Source organism: Oenanthe melanoleuca, chromosome 2, assembly GCF_029582105.1.
Source record: "Oenanthe melanoleuca isolate GR-GAL-2019-014 chromosome 2, OMel1.0, whole genome shotgun sequence".
NCBI lineage: Eukaryota > Metazoa > Chordata > Aves > Passeriformes > Muscicapidae > Oenanthe > Oenanthe melanoleuca.
In genome coordinates this window covers 105,389,154-105,402,931 of record NC_079335.1, presented here as the reverse complement: position 1 = coordinate 105,402,931, position 13,778 = coordinate 105,389,154, and the positions used below count along the sequence as shown (strand labels likewise).

General features: G+C 38.8%; 1 protein-coding gene across 2 annotated transcripts in view; it reads left to right on the top strand.

The window, feature by feature from the left end:
• Positions 1 to 13,778, top strand: part of MYRIP (myosin VIIA and Rab interacting protein) — a 203,019-nt gene that overhangs the window by 118,691 nt on the left and 70,550 nt on the right. The gene's annotated exons all lie outside the window — the stretch shown is intronic.

Here is a 13,778-nt window from a genome sequence, read left to right as displayed (position 1 = left end):
TTAAAGCTTTCCTTGCTGAGCTTCACTCTTGGGAAGCCTTAAAGGTCATGGCAGGCTTCTGGCTGTAACTTCTGGAGAAGGCCAGTGGGGAGAGAGAAAGACTACAGGGTCTTCAGTTCCAAGTGCTGACATTTCCCTGTGCAGTGGAACTGGACTTCTGGTCCTGCTCCTGCCCTGGCTTCAATAGAAAAAATGCAAAAATTGTGATTACGTTACTGGTTGCTCTCACAAGTGACTTGTTCTTTGTTCCCCAGCAGCAACCTCTGTTATCTAGTGATCATAAAATTCCTGGGCAATTAAAAAACTACAGGTGAGTTTGTGGTTTATGCATGAACTTAGGAAAAAAATAATTTGAATCTAAAGAAAGAAGATCTGCTTGGGAATCATAAAATCGACACAAAGTTACCCCATCATAGACTTGTATTTCAAAGAAAATTATGGTTATACAGAATCTTTGAATACTGGTAAAATAGCAAATTACAGAGGTGCTTTTAAAAAATATATTGATCTGAGAGTGATGTTTGAACATAGTCTGGAAAGAAATACCTGAAATATTTTGGGGTTTTCATATGTTCTCCACTTATTCAGGAAAGCACTGAACAACCAAGTGTCTCAACAGCTGCAGTCTTAGAGGGCCACATCTCATCATATATATATTTGTAAACTGTTTATATAATGTTTATATAATGGCAAACTCAAGGAACATTTTCTTTTCTGCCCTAGTGGGGTTCTCTAGTGTGTCTCCAAGTGATAAAATGTATTTTACTATATGCAAAGAAGATAAAAGTTATAAGAATGTTTGTATATGGTAGAAGATGCTTATTGTCGATTCATACAAACAGCACAGTATTTTGTGTATGGTCTTAGAGAAAAATACAAGTCATGACTGCTTTTATGACTTAATATATACTCACATATATGTAAAATATGAGTGAGACAAAGACATGGAAAAGCAGGTATTCTGATGGTGTAAATATGGGAGAAAACTCATCCAGCTGGCTAGATATTAAATCTTATGTCAAATATTATATCCATTTACCAGTAGTTGACAAGACAAAAACCTGTTAGTTAATTTCATTTATAAGAGCTGGATAATAAATTTAAGGAAATAGAGAACAAGCACTTTCCTAGCATTCACTGAAGAATGATGCCAAGAATACAATTAATTCTGTTACATTGCTCCAGTTAAGTTTATGAATGATGCAGAACACAAAGCTGAGGTGTATTATAATTTACTGATTAGTCACAAACCCATTTCCATGTGCCTTGATGTGTTGCTAGACTGTGTCACCCTTAGAGGAGCTAATCATAAACAAACAGTCAAAAGCATTTCAGTCATTTTGTTAGCTGATCTTAGGATGAGGCTGATGACAGCCCAAAATGCTCCATTGTGTCAGACATTACTGGCCTCATTTCACATCCTTACAGTCCATGGCAAAGCCACCAGCACATTCAGAAGTGCAGGTGTTTGCTACTGGCACCATAAAGTGCCTGTTGAAGGCTGTATTCCAGCTGCAACTCGTGGATGAAACAGGTAGATGAAAAGGTAAAAATACACAAAATAGTCACATGATAATGGACAGTCATTTTGTAGCCTCAGTGACCCAGATGACATTTCCCTCACTTTGACAGAATAACTAGGCTGAATATTTTTAGACACTGTATTTGTAGTCACTCCAATCCCCCTGAAGAGCTTCCTTTTGGTAAATTGAGGGACAGTGATTTTGTTTGTTGATTTTCTTCCAGGCATTTTTTAAGTGAGCAGGAAATAACAATGGGCTGCTAATTTCCTTTGGACTCTGAAATAATGTATGCTGTAAGAATTAATGATTTTTATCAAGCATAACTCAGAAGTCTCTGTTGCTATAAAAGGCTCCTGAGCAGGAAACAAGTACCAGATAATTACATGTCATCAGTGTTCAAGTATTAAGAAAAATAAGGATCCCTTATAGCAAAAAAGGAAAATTTATTGATTCACTAAGGCTGAGTTAAAGAATATCTGGAATAAAAACTACTGTATTAATTATCATCAGTCTTGAATTTTTCTAATGTTCTTTTACCATGAAATGTATGTAAAGCAGTGGCAGTTCTCTTCCAAGGAAAAATTATCTGTCTTTCCAATTATAAAAACGTGTGCATATTCGGTTCAAGTTTTTAAATTAAAGAACTAAGATAGATTATTATCACAGTTAAAATAAGACATAAAAAGTATTAAGAAGGAACTTTACTGAGCTGGTAATTGGCTGCTAAACAGAGTCTGTTAATTTTGTGACTGTGAAATTTTGCTTACATCCTCTTTAGCCCCCTGTATCCTGGTTTTCCCTTTTATAAAAAAGTGAGTAATAGTATTCCCCACCATTGCAATGTAATTTGGGCTCCCTGGGTAAATATCATTGCTCAGAATTAGAGGTAATGCTGCCTCTTTATACCAGTTGCTGGAACATGTAATTCAATCTGCATTCATGACATAAGCTTCATCAAACTCACTATATTAACCCTAACTTATTCCTGCTGAGGTTCTGGTGGGTAATATCCAAAGTGTCAAATGTTACTACTTCATCCTGCTTTAAATGCAATCTGTGATTTTTACCCCCTTTCTCCAACTTCCAGTTAATTAACACAGAAATTTTGCCTTTACAGTTGTAAGAATTGTTTTAATGAGAACAAAAAACAAAAAACAAACAAAAAAAAAAAGACCAAAAAAAACCTTAACTCAGTTTATTAGATTTATCCTTTTAATGAGTGCAGCTACATATATCTAATAACAATTATTGAATCCTCCAACCTCCTCTTTGGCCTACAAAATATTAAATATGTTCATGATAAAGTGTTAGTCTCTCAGAAGAGGCAAAACAGCCTTTAAATCTGTAATTTGTTAATTTTCCTCAACTTGACTAAATGCAAAGTTTCCCCTTGAGACATAGATAACTGATATTATTACAGTGCACAGATTTGGTCAATATGCCAACTCTGCAGAAAACTAAAAAAAATAGTAATTTCTCACTTTTTAAGCAGGCTAAATCCAGCAGCTAAACTCTTGGCTGTGGTTCTCAGATCATACCCTGCCCTGGGGCCAGTGCAGACTATTGGGAGCAAACTGGCCTCTGCAGCATTATCTGTGCAGCTCCTTTTGTGAACATCTAGCTCCAGCTCATGCTTTGTACAAAAAAAAAAAAAAAAAATTCTTCCATATGCTAATTGTGTTTCTCATCAAAAAACCTTCAGTCTGACACATGTCTTTTTTTTAAAGATGTTTCACAGATAATCTTAGTGGATTTGTCTGTAGCTTTTTTCAACCCCCTTCTTCTGTCACGTATGCCTCTCCTTCTTAGGAGAGGACTTCATTATCCCTCAGTTCAAGGTAAGAGCTGGTCCACTTCTCACTGCTTCTTTCTGTAGGTCTGTTGCAACTTAGATTGCTTAAGACACACAGGTTCGATCTCTTTGGTTTCTAAATATATTTCTGATCTATATATCAAGTGTATGTATGAAAGTATTACTTGTGTGCATGTTATGCATATTTTACACATTTAATTCACAGCTTGGTGATCTGTATGTGCAATTTAAAATTATTTCTTTCAGTGTGTCATCTTTCCTTTGGCAGCCATAAAACTCATCTCCCATCTGCCCCATTTATTTGTTTCTAACCAGTCATTCTGAAGAGTATGGTCTGCTCTGGCCAGCACTGGAAAGGAGCTGCTCAGGTTGTGTGACAGGACAAGAGACTCATGTTTCTCAGTGCTGCTGCCACTGAGTTACCCTGGGGGTGACAAAAAGTCTCCAGTTGCCTCCTAAATGGTTAGTCCATGAGCAGCTGCTGCTGCTGTCCATCCTTAGGGATTACAAACATCTAGTTTGTGATAGGGTCACTTGCTTAAAGTGATCCTAATTGTGTTTGTGCAGGCTATTGGGCTATTTGAAAAATGGTCTGATCTCGTAATAGAAGCAAAATGAACTAGAAAACAGTTGACTGACTCCATGAAATAGTTGTGTTTGAGTCTTCCTAAAGTTGTATTTTAGATTCTGCACAGGGTAATGCAAAACTACCAAACTTTTCATAAAAAAGCTAGAAGAAAGTATGTGATTCTACTTGGTCCTAAAAAAAAAGGTTAAAATAATAAGTCTTAAATAGAACTTACAAGTAGAGTTTGGATTTCAAAGGGAAGGCTACAGCCTTGACATCTAGTAGCCTGCTGTGAAGCCAGGCTGGATTGTCTCTGGCAGCCAAATGCAACAAATGTGAACAGTCAGTGACTACTGGAAAGGCCTTTGTTTCCCTGAAAGGAACACAAGGAATTTCTTGTGACACCATTTGATTGTGACATATAGTTTATTTACCTTCTGCTAAAAGTTAAAGTATTAAATAAAGATAATTTTGAAAGGCTAAATGCGTTGCTTCAACTGCAAAGTTAAAAGCAACGTGAGAGGCTATACTAGGAAATGATGTTGTTACTTCATCTAGCTCCAAAACACATTTATGAAAACAACTGAACAATTATATACATTTTATGAAGAAGAAATCACAGTTGTGTTTTTGAAGTTAATACCTAACTGCAGAAAAGTGGACAACAAAGAGAACTGGAAGAGTGCAAGGAGATTTAGACAGGCATTGTACCTCATGAACAATTTTATTTTAAATGTTTGCTTCCTCACTGTTCTGACAGCATGGGAATAACATGGTGACAGTAGAGCATCAGAAGAAATGGTAGGAGTGGAAAAGTTCCGAATGAAAAATCTCGAACAAATGGTGAAACCCCAAAGCACTGGACAGAAATGACAATTTACTTTTTTTTCCATTTTAAAAAGTGTTACCTATAAAACCTATACTAGTTGAACTGAGGTATAAGATGACAATTTCAGAAGTCTGGGAGTGAAATAATAATTTCAAATAAAAAGTAGAATGTGATCAAAGAAAAGCTTATTTGAAGGTTGTTTCTACATTTCTCTTGTCAGCATATACTTTTCTATAGATTTTCACATTATTAATGCCTGTAGGCACTTCAACTCTGAATATGAGCTCATCATATGGAGAGAGATGAGTGAGTGTGATCTGAAGGGCTCCAGGATGTGGTTTATGGATTCACAGTCTTTTATTAAGTTTAAGAACCAATAATACAGTTCTGATAAGGGAAATAGTCTATTACATTTGTTGGTATTCATCAGTGATTTTCTGTAGTACTGTGGCAGCGTGGTGCAATTTCAGTGCTCTTCCCTGGTGATAGCTCAGGAGCAGAAAGTTGGGGCTTTCGTGTTTTGGTGGGATTTTTTTTTTACATTTTGTTAAAGGAAGTTATTTTAAAAATTCCTTTAGCAAGTTTGCAATTTTGCTGGATGCTTGCAGAGGCTGGTAAACTCTATACAGCATAAATCAGAGAGGGAAGAGTTGGTAACTGACAAAAGTGATTTATCTTCTGGGAAACAATTTATGAGCACATTTGCTTTCTGGAAGTATAGGTTAATAGACTTTAAATATGCCCAAGAATAAATCTTTCTAAAAAGACACAAAGGCAATTGAGGAATGAAGGAAATGTGAAGTGGAGCAAACACAGCTTAAAGCTAGTCCTGCCCTTTTGCATCAGGAACCTTGCTTCAAACTCAGTCAAGTTATGTGAAGTGCTTTTGGACAGATCATTGAGGTGTTTGGCAGCACTGCTACACTGGGTGCAGGTAATTTGGCAGAAATCCTGACCTGCTGTGTGACACTTCTGAGTTCAGGAGGCACATTTGTAACTCCTGAGCACATCCAGTGTGAGAAGCCTGTAACATTCAGTGGCTTTAAAACATGCCTGGGAATTGGTGTTTTCCTGCCCTGTTTCCATAATGATCCTGCTTGATCCACAGTTTCAGTCGCTTGGTGATTTGACCAGACTGGAAGCGTTACGGCAGTAACACAGAGCTGAGGAAAATTCCGTAGCCAACAAGTGGGTTCAGGGAGAAAGCAGAGGCTGAGATTTTCTAGCTACTAATCATATTAGATACAGAAGGAAATCCCAGTAAGAAGATTTAAAGAGAAGTGGAAACGAACAAAGATTCTGTTTCAGGTATTTGTGTGACCTCCGCAGCACAGTATTTCATAACCTCTCATGTAATTACTGTAAGAAGAAAGGGGTGTAGTTGTTGTTGTTATTATTTTAATAAGCCCCAGTTAAAAGAAAGGGCATGGTCTAGAAACTTCATCTGCTGAGTCAGTCTGTAAGCCTGTGGGTGATTTTTTTTGGGAGGGGAGGAGTATTGCCTGTCAGGGATGGACACTAAGATTTGCAACATGTAAGCAAACATGATTGTGTCATTAGGACAGAGAAAGAGTTATTTTTAACTTTCTTTCTCTAATGCTTCTAATGAGCTTGGCATACTTGCTTTTTCTGTATCATTCAAGCTGCTGCTATAGCACTGGCTCCACTTTGGCTGTCATCATTTCTTGATGAAAGGAGAAGTAACACCTCTTTTGGGGAAGAGTTGCTTAGAAAACTGATATGTCCTCTCTTTAGACTCATTAAATAAATCAATCACATATGTTTTGTGAAAATCAGTATCTGTCAAAAACCATGATGCCAGATGAGAACAACATTTTGATAAATAATCTGTTGGATTTTAGGTTTCCTTTCTGTTACCTGGAGTACAATGAAGAGATTAAGAATGTCCAAGTTACAGGAGATGTTCAGCTAGACAAAATAGAGTTAATAAAGTAGGCATTTTACTAGTGACCAAGAGGTCCCTAGTGACTGAAAGTGCTCATGAGCTTTATCAAAGAAGTTACCTTTTTGAGAAAAGATTAAGGCATTCATTCATTGCTGGCTCATACTAGAAAGTACTAGAATTATCAGTATTTTATTAGTGTACCATACAGTTCAGTGGAATTCTTGCATTCAAGGCATGATTCTTCCTGGGGTTGTCCCATGAAGTTTGTGCAAAATAAGCTAGGAGAATGTGTGCACTTAAAATCCTTCCTTACTTCCTGGCTTCTGATGGAGAATCGAGGTCAGTGAAAGTTGTACCATTCATTCCTGAAGAGGTTTTTATCCAGAAGCAAAGTAGGTCCCACAGGTTTTATGTGTGCCAGTGACTCATGTTGCTGCTGCTGCACAGGGCTTGATCTATTCCATGCTGGAAGATTGTACCATTGCCCCTTTGCTCACTGGATCATCTTTTAATCTGAACTATTTATCGTTTGTTCACTGTCTCTTGTTACTCAACATATTTATCACTTGACTCTAAAAGTATTTTGAAGTTGAAGGAACTTGGTTTTGTCAGATATGAGAAAGCAAGTCAAGTGGACTGACAGCAGTTGTGTATTGAAGTCCTGAGGGTTTGTGGTGATTTACTCCATTGATATGATCAGTGAGTCCCCATTTCACTTGTGTGTCCCATGCAAAAGAGATTTGAACTCTAACTACTGAGTTAAGCTACTGAACTACTACTGAACCACTACTTTTTACTACTGCTTTTTAACTACTACTGAACCATTCCTCCCTGCGCTTAGCACTTTTATTCCATCTGTGAAATGGAGAATGTCCTCAGAATAGGACATTCACACAGAAAGCTTCTGGATCTGCAGATCAAAAAGTGCATCAAAAGCCTTGGGTTTTGTCAGTGTTGGTGTTCTCTTGGTATACAAACTGAATGATGTTCTGGCATGTTAGTGCCTAAATCCTGGTGAAGGAGACTAGACTTCATCCCATTTAATTGCTGGTGTATTAGGAGGAATAACAACAATTCAGGCTTGTGTAGTTACCTTGAGGTCTCTGAAAAGCCCTGCCAGGTTTCAGTTGATGTTCATGCCAGCCCATGTCTGGTCAGTGGAGAGAGATGCTCCTTAGTGTCAAGTGATTCGTGTGTGGCCATGAAGAGCTGGGCTTCCAGACAGCCTTAGTCATGCAGAAAACTTCTCTGATTCTCAAGGGGAATAAGCAGTACCACTGGAACAATAAGCCCCATTTGATGAGCCTTTAGCAATCAGTTTGTTTCAATTTCTCTGGGGGTGAAGAAGTGCAAAAAAAATCAACTGAGTCTGTTTCTCTTTCTTTACCAGATGCCTCGTGTCACTTTTTATCTCTGGCTCAGCCTGTCTCTCGAATATTCCCTAAGTTGTATTGCAGGCAGCAAAATAGGAATTGTCACCAGTCCTCAGTTCATTTACTTCTTGCATCGTTGGGGGGGCACAAGTCATATGAATGGCCTCATGTAACAGTGTCTGTACTTTAGTAATCCCTGTTATTCACTTGACACTGAGTCACTTGATAAAAACTTTGCCTTACTCATTTGTAGTGGATTTGCTTGTCTGTCCATCCCTTCCTCTGTTCCACCAGCAGCAATGCAGAGCTGGTGAATGACTTGACCAGTCTTCTGTACAGGCAGCACAGTGTGTATGAGCCAGAGGGTCACATGCTGGTATAAGCTTCTCTGATTAATCCCTTTGTTAGCATCTGCTGGGACATGTGTTTTGGCAAGTGCCAGATACCTGGGTAATAGGTGGAGGAGGAGTAATAGATGCAGGAAGTGTGAATTTCCTTCTTCCTGCGTCATGATGACCGTCAGTGCTGCTGCAGTTGGTGATGTGCTATTCTATTTGGTGCAGATGCATGGATTTGAGCAATGGATCTGTGCCCATTTCAGCTTCATCACCACACACTTCACTTATAAATCAGCAGCATGAGGAAGAATGTACTTGTGCCTGTCAACATCCAGGTCAAAAAGCAGAGATGGGATTTCCCTTTTTGTGCATCATTGTTTGAGGATACTAATTTAAACTCAAATATTTTCTTTCCTTTTAACACCTCTGTCCCTTAAATACTTCTGTAGGATTTAAATGTAAGTCCTAAATGACCAGGCTGTTTGGGACTGCTTGTGTTGATGCTGCTAAAGGACTCTCTATGTTTTGGAGGCTGGACGAAAAGCATGCAGTGATTTATCTGATGCTTTACCTAGAAATTAGGCAGTGTATCTATTCTGTGCTCCACAGTGCTCAGTGCAGCAGCATTTGTAACCTAGTATTTCTCCATTCTGATGACTTTATGGGAACTCAGATTCCTGGAGAATTCTGCTTCTGCCTGAAGTCCTGTAGTGCAAAATTTATATCTGCTCTGTGTGTGCATTCATATTCTTTATTTCCCTAGAAAGGCCACAAACAACAATACCAGTGTAAAAGTACTGCAGCTGAAAGCTTGCTGGCCAAGCTGAGCCCCCAGATTTTATATCTGAAATAACACACATGCTTAAGTTATGCTCTCTCAGTGGACAGCAGGAGCAAAGAAAAAAGGAAGAATCAGCTGTCTGCATGGTACTCCAGGTCTGGAGAGTGTTATGGGACAGAAAGCGTCTGCTGGAGTTGTTGGGTTTTTTTGCCCTGGTGGACCTGCTTGTATTTTGCCCTGGTTTGAGGCTGCTGATCCATCAGAAGCACTGAGGGTGCCTGAGCATCCATGATCCTGGGCTTCCAGGGGCTGTGCACCAATGGTGTGTAATAGGTGAGTTTTCCTGAGATGCCCCTGATCCTGCAGGCCGTGGGCTAGTTGGCTCCTCACAGTGAAGAGCCCTGGTACACAGGCACCAGCTCTGTCTGTGTCGGGCTGAGCTGGTAACTGCAGCTCTCAAAGGAACTCGAGTCTAAAGGCAGTAAAAGGAAAGGGAGCAAGTCTGAAATGACAGGTGCACCTGAGACCAAGGGAGAGCAAGCAACATCACTTTGGTACAAAAGCAACTTGGTTTGAAACAGAAATGTCAGCATCAAACACCAGTATGTATTTTGTCTGTCTTGTTCCTAAGATGAAACACAGTGTTTCTGTTAGTTATGATTAGATAATGGGTGTGCTGTGATAAGTGATAAAAAATGCATTAGATCTTGTTGTACTGAAAGCTAAGGATAGCCACAACTCTTATTTCTGGGTTACTGATGCTGCTACAGAGTGCCAGTAGCCTTTTACCTCCATTGCAGGTCTAAGTGCCTTTCTAAATAGTTGCTGCCATCTAACATTGGTTTCAACATGTCTTTTTGAGAATGTCCCTCCCTGGGATTTGCATTACTGGCAGCTGAATTTGTGATTTGGTGGTCACTTTTCCATTCTTCTGCAAGAGATTTTTGTCCATTATTACTTATCAAAGGCTCCAGAAAAAGTTTTTAGTGCATTTTACACCTATGGCAGTGTCTTCTCACAGCCACTGTGAAGCAGAGGAATATATGCAGTTTCAGGAATGAAGTTCTGGTCATAATGATACCAAGATAAATAGTGTTGATGCTAACAGAGACGTTGATGTAGGATAAAGAGGATAAGCCTATATGTAGTTTTTTAACTGGAATATTTTTTTCATTCTGAGATTTTATGGTACTTTCTAAAGAAGAAATATATCTGTTCAGTTTGGACATAATCCTGAGTGTTCTAGAAACCAGCTATATCCAAAAATAAAGCTGACCCATCTATTTCAAACAGCCAAGATTTGGTAATAACAAGATATGAACAACTTTGGTACTAGAAATATCTTTTTATCTTTTAAAGATTTGATTTCTATTCTGCAGAAATCTTTTAGATTTATTTCCAAATGTCTCCTCTCCTACATAACAGAGATTTACCTGTTATAAGAAGGATTTTCAGAACAAATGCTCTGAAATTTTTCTTCAGTAGAGCAATCATCCTTACTCCAAATTCAATATTTCCTTTTTACCTACATATAAGTTCTGTAAAGTAGCACATTCCTAAGTTCTGATTGCAATGACAATGCAGTAAGTGGAATAGAAAAAAAAAAAAAGACTACTTAATGTTGTCTATTATACTCCTCTTGCAAAATTTTAGTTAATCCTTCATCTTTTCCTTTATCTGATATCAAATTAGTCTGCAAAAGCGTTCTAGGGCTAACTCAAACATGCAAGATGACGGTGTGTGCAATCTTGTGGTTGTGTTCTTAATCCTAAAATATGTGTTAGGAATAAACTCCTTTAATTTTATCTGTTTCATGTCTTTTGGTGTCTGGGGCAGAGGGCTGTCTGTAACACAGAACATTATTCGTTTTACATACCGTATATTTATAACTCATTAACCTCTGTTGAGTCTGCATATATAAACAAGAATCCCAGTTTTTATCTTTGTAGTCCAGCCACTGTACCTTTGGTTTATCTGTTCATGACTATTGAAACCACAAGTGCCTGACAACCTATAGAAGTGAGTCAGCTGACAATTTAGAAATTATTTTCAGAAGCTGCTGCTACATATCAAATATCATGAAATAATAATGATCCCAATACTACTCTGTACTGCCTGGCTGAACTTTGATAGAAAGCATGGAAATGACATTTAATGAACTAAGGCAGTCATTAACCTACCTGTCTCTGTGATACTCCTCTCTGACCTTTTGTTTAACCAAATAGATGTGCACGTTGTTTCCCATGGTAGTTCTCTTCCTGCAAGTATTCATAGTGAATGCATGATTGTAACGAGCTTGTCAAAGGCACTAATTCTATGTAACCTTCTGAAACACATAAAACTGCAGGTTGTATAATATTTTGAACGTGTTAGTGTGCAGATTCAAGTTTGTGTACTGCACCAAGTACAGTCAATCCACCTTTCTCTCAAAAGAGAGAGGAAGAAACTTTCAGTGGCATTTTATCCTTTCAGCTTGGACTACACTTACAATAAAATCTCTTTTGTTCTTTGCTACCTGCAGTAGACTTTTTGTGCTGCATTTCTCAAGATCACTACCAGCATGCTGGTGGAGGGCATTTTGTTCCAGCAGGCAAGTTAGGCAGTGTGATGTGGGCAGTGGGTAGCCAGTTTCCTTGGCCACCCCCAGCTAACTCTCAAGCCAGCACACCAAGTGTCACCAGTAAGCTGTTGATGGTTGCCCAAGAGCTTAAGTTTTAGGTGAAAAGATTTAAGTTATCCTAAATTGAAGAAAAGTTTTATGATCAGATACTCTGAATTTTTAAATCTTCTTTGATTTTTGATAGGTAAGGAGAATATCAGTAAATGCAAAGCAAGAGCCAGAAAAATTGGCAGACACAGAAGAGTAAGCTGTTGAAGCCAAGATGGGAGGCGGCATTTAATTATAGTAGGGTTTGCTAGGCTTGGGGTGTTAGTTGGATAAAGTGTTGATGAGAATTTGGCAAAGTGGATGTAATGCACAGAAGCAAGACTTCAAACAGGCATCTTGTTTTGAGGGAGGATTAGGGATTTTTGGGCACCCCTTCCTGAGCTGGACTGCAAAAAAATTAGAATGAAGAGAGGGTAGGAATGGAGGAAGAAATCAAGCACAGGTGAACCCAGCCCCCTTTTCTCACAATTCGGAATCTTCTCCTTCAAAATCTTTACTATGACACTACCCATCACTTAGACCATGTTAGTCCTGCTGTGGGGGCTAAAAATAGGTGTGGGCAGAAGCATCAACATGACTCAGGAGTTCAAGGGAATCCCAAGATGTGCAGAAAGTAATGCAGATCTTTCAAAACAGGTTTCTTCACCCCTTGTATAAAACTTCTCGATATTGTTTGCACAAGGAATCCATTGTCATTGTTGTCTGTCAGAAAAAGCAAAGGTTTTTATATAGTACCAGAGCTTTTAGAACAGGCACATAGAGGCATGTAAAATTTTCTCAAGACTAAGATGATGTGGCACTCACTTTGTTTACTCCTTGAGGGAATGGATACTTGTTACATTCCCATATTTTGCAATAGCTCTAATACATTACAATAGCTTGTGGCGACACTGACAAATAATGAAAATTTACAGCTTTTATGGTTTGCCCTAAATCTTTTAGAATAGAGATGCACAACAGGCACATGCTTGTTGGAGTTTCATCTATTACTCTTACCTGTGTTGATACTCCAGGACTGCTTTGTGCCCCCTCTCTTCTACCCAGCTCAAGACCACAGCTCTTGCTGTGTTAATAATCAGGCAGCCTCAGCGAGGGCTGTTGCACATGTTGGTCTGGAGTGTAGGTTTGGCAGCCAGAATAGGCAGACTACCTGTTCAGACAGACCATCTGATCACTGCCTATTTGCTGTACACCAGCCACTGCCAGTCACCTGCTGGACAGCCTGCCAGACATGCCAAAAATCTGTGAGCTTGCCCACAGTGTGCAGCTACCAGTGGATGGCTAGCCTGCCCCTGGCTGAAGTGCTGCTTCTTGCCAGCAAGGCTGTTGTGCTAAGAGAGTTATGAGGAGAGGATGAAGAGAAAGTTTAGGAGAAGAGAGAAAAGCTCTGCACACAGTAAATAATTATATGGCCTCTTTAATTGATCAAGGTTTGTGAGTGTTCTGTATGTAATCCTGTGATCATGCAAATTTTAATGTCTTGATGTAATGGTTGGACTCAATGATCTTAGAGGTCATTTCCAACCTCAATAATTCTGTGATTCTGTGAAATATGCCCCTTGGAAACTCTCTTACTGAAAGAGACAGACAATATTCAGGGCTAACTGAGTAAGTTTCAAAATCAAGCCCCATCTTTCACTAGGAAGATACAATATTTTCAAAATACAAATTTGAAATATTCCTATAAAAATTATGATTGAACTTCTTATTACTTTGTGCATGCTTTCTGGTTTTTAATGTGCTCATCAATGCCATGTAAACACTCTAGCCTCTGTCTGTGACATTTTAATGGCAGTTCTTACCAAAGCCATTGAAATTGTTAGGCTCACTCTCCTTTTCAGCTGTTTAAGATATATTTGCTTCTGTTGAGAAAGAAATTATGAAAGATTGCTTCAGCACTGATGGGTGTCTTACAGCCACCTGTGCCACTTCAGGTTCTCTGCACTCAGGCAGCAACAAAAGCTGTGATAGCAGCTGTC